We start from the raw sequence: 3,677 nt of genomic DNA on the forward strand, positions 1-3,677 counted from the left end.
AGATCTGAAATTGTATGAGAAAAAATTAATAAGTCCCCTTCATATAATAACAAAGGAGTTTAATAAAGAGTGTAAGAGTAAGATGTACATGAATCTCAAAGTGCTACTTTCATCTTCCCTGAGTAGAAATCAAGCCTCTTTGAGTTCTTCATTAATGAGGTTCTTTTCCCTCAAATCCCCCAAAAGAGTCCTCACTGTGGTCTTTGCCCTATTTTCTCTAGCCATGGCATTCTTCCTCTCTTGCTCGAGACTCTCCACTCTTGCTAAAGCTTCATTGAGTCTGGCCTTAAGAGCAGTAGGAGAAGCAGGCGAGACATCGCTATGATCCTATAAGAGGGATGAACATGGTTTGAGTGATGTTTCACTTCACACACATCACTTTGACACAACTAGAGTATGGCCCACATTCTTTCTTATAGTCATCACCTGTCAAAGCCACTGCCAGCATCATGCGTGTGTGTGTGTGTGTGTGTGTGTGTGTGGTGTGTGTGTGTGTGTGTGTGTGTGTGTGTGTGTGTGTGTGTGTGTGTGTGTGTGTGTGTGTGTGTGTGTGTGTGTGTGTGTGTGTGTGTGTGTGTGTGTGTGTGTGTGTGTGTGTGTGTGAGTGTGCCAGGAATGCATGTTCAACATGTCTTCAATTGTGTGTGTATGTGTTTATTTGTGAGTGTGTTTAATATGAGTGGCAGCAAACAAGAGAGATTTTACTTTGTCTAGGACCATTATGAATGATGTTGAAAATAGAAATACTCACATCATTAGGCTGAGGTTGTGAGTGTGAGGTTGAAGCTTCTGGGTCGTCCTGAGGGGCCACAGACAGGCTCTCTTCAGCTTTTCTGGAAGTAGACGTAGTCCTGCCCTTTTCTGGCTATAATGAAAAAGCAGAACACACACACACACACACACACACACACACACACACACACACACACACACACACACACACACACACACACACACACACGTCACCCTGCCCTGTTATTGATAATAGAATATTTACATTTATGAATGCTAATAGCCGTATGATGATACACCTACTCTTTGGAGGTGAACCGGGAAGCTGAAGATGGAGGGAATAACACCATCTCTGAGTCGGACAATCTGTCCTGTCAAACTCGTCCTGCTTAAAATGCTCACTGCAAATCACGGATGACTCGCTTGCAGTGAACCCTTCCCTCCTCAAAGCAACTTCCCACTTCTTTCTCATATCTTTGTCTTTGGGAAACCTTCAAAATAAAAACGGGAGATTTGAGAGTCAACACAAAAACATTTTAAGAAGGAGGTCAAGCTTATTTTCTTCCTTCTTCTTCCTAGATAGATTAGATTTTACTGTATTCATCCCACAACGGGGACATTCACTTGTTACAGCAGCGATTTATAAAGTCTCAGTTGGCCATGAACATAATGTTTGCTGGCTACGATCTCGCTGGCGGACATCAATACAGTACAATAATATTCTATTTACAAAATACAACCAATTATAATGTTGAATCTTACTTGTGAAAAGTAATCCCCCGACCCCTGTTCGCAATCGTCCGCCGATTTGCACAGCAATACGCCGCACAGTGCTCTGGCATCTTGAAACCTCTGCTGTCTCTGGGTAGAATGTCTGTAGGATGACCGGTCCAAGATGGCGGCCGTATTTCTTGCGCCCCAGCAGCCAATGCGGCGTCTACTCTTTATATGTCTATGTTCACGGCAACTGCAGAATCCTATGGGTGACGTCACGGACCCTACGTCCATTTATATATACAGTCTATGGGTTGGACACATGTTACTGATGTATTCAAAAGCAGATGCTGCAGATGGTCGAGGTATGCACCAAATCAGAAACTAGGATTTGTGTATTTAAACTCATAACCAAGTGAGAGTACAAAATGAGGTATTAAAATGTAGTTAATTATAAATTGGACTAGCATAACATGGATATACTCCACTGGAGTACAAGTACCTCCAAATATTATCCTATACTTAAAGTGGAACTATGCCGAGCGGCGCAACGTCCCGCCAACACCATAGCCGCGGGAGGTCATTTTGCTCAGGGGGTGCTGCCAAAAGTGGGGAGGAGGCCGCTTAAAAAAAGCCGGGGACGGCTGTCAGCGATATACGAGCCGCATAAATTGTTTGTTAAAGGTGAGACACCGCAGGCAAAAACATCGTTTTTCATGCACTGGTCAATTTTGAGATGTTGTGCTATTTTGATTCCATAACATGTTTTCTTTCAGGCTTTTGAAAGGAAAACGTACACAATACACATTTAAGTGTTTATTTTACTATAGTTTGTCTATTTGCGTCTGTATATTTCTCCTAAATTCACCAAAAGTTAGCATTCTAACGTAGCATAAAGTACCGCGACCGCTGTGTGCACCATGTCAACAGAGATATCGTTGGAAAGCTCCGTATCTCCTGCACAATCTCATCGGATCCAAATATTGTCATTTCCTTTGTATCAGCAATCAATCGTGAAAGTACAAAAGGGTCTTAAACCAATAAACGAAATCTCATTGGCTGGTGTCAATTTATGACAACGTGATTCGTTCAGAAGCGCCACGTGGTGTGCTAAAACACTTCCTGGTTAGCTTTCTGCTAGAAATTGAAATCGATGTGCAAGCTGTCATCCAAAGAGCAGGAGGGTTTAGCTAGCGCCTCACTGCAATCTTTAAAGGTCGTTTTCTCAAAATGAGTTTTTCCTCCTATTCTGAGTTCGAATTTTTCAACTTCAGTAGCACGTACATACACCAAACCTTCCAGTTATATTCCTATCAATATTATGAAGGCTTTTACAGAAGGGTTTGTTCATATATCATTCATAGCCTGAATTATACAACATTGTATACCTAAAAACATGGCGAAAATTGATATTTTAGGGCTATTGACAGTATTTTCTGATTTATGGAGTGATAAAAAGAGATCCAAAAAGAGAGAGATCCAATATCCCTTCTGTAAAAGCATTAGATACTAATATGACTACAAAATGAAACAAGAATTTTGAACCTGGCTTTATCCAAAGTTCAGATTTCGATTCCTGAAATGTGTTAAAATATGTGCATATTTCATGAGATAATGGGTAATTTGCATATTTAAACATGCTATTTAAGAAAACTTGTAATACAAAAAAAATTGCCTTATTGTAAGTAATTAACTGGAGAAATTTCTAGCTGATACCTTCAAGTTAAAAAAATTACCCTATTCACCTGGGGTGTCTCGCCTTAATTATTTTTATTTAGGTGGTCACTCAGTTTTTCAAATGTACACCACTCGCCAACAGGGGGTGCTGCAGCACCCCTACTTCCCGCGGCTATGGCCAACACGGCACACAGCATTCTCATCTGTTTGTCCTTACTGGTGTCATTTTCTGGTTGCTAACGCCATTAGGCGCTTTCACACCAAGTACTTTGCCCTACTTAGTTCATCAGAACTTAGTTCTTCTGATGAACTAAAGAGCAGACCGGAATAAATCCCTGAGGGAGGATTAGTCAAATGAAGCCGCTGATATTCTTCTGCTTTGGGTTTACTGGCAGGCCGCAAACAACTTCACGGCGTATACTGCCACCCGGAGTCCCCGGCGGGAAGTCCCCGGAGTTGGGGACTGGCTCCCAGCAGCTTCTACTGAAGCCAGTCGCCAACTCCGGGGACTTCCAGATGTAAATCAGAGTAAATCGCCAGAATGCCGACACCTC

The 3,677-nt window shown here is 42.0% G+C and overlaps 1 long non-coding RNA gene across 1 annotated transcript; it reads right to left on the reverse strand.

Annotated features, from left to right (window-relative positions):
* Positions 1-223: 223 nt before the first annotated feature.
* Positions 224-1,681, reverse strand: LOC139435227 (uncharacterized). Its single transcript, XR_011644510.1, has 4 exons — positions 1,495-1,681; positions 1,036-1,223; positions 752-865; positions 224-327 (listed from the first exon to the last, which is right to left on the reverse strand). It is a non-coding gene; the product is annotated as an uncharacterized lncRNA (long non-coding RNA).
* Between the last annotated feature and the right edge of the window lie 1,996 nt (positions 1,682-3,677).

This window comes from Pseudochaenichthys georgianus, chromosome 15 (assembly GCF_902827115.2).
Source record: "Pseudochaenichthys georgianus chromosome 15, fPseGeo1.2, whole genome shotgun sequence".
NCBI classification, from domain to species: Eukaryota; Metazoa; Chordata; class Actinopteri; order Perciformes; family Channichthyidae; genus Pseudochaenichthys; species Pseudochaenichthys georgianus.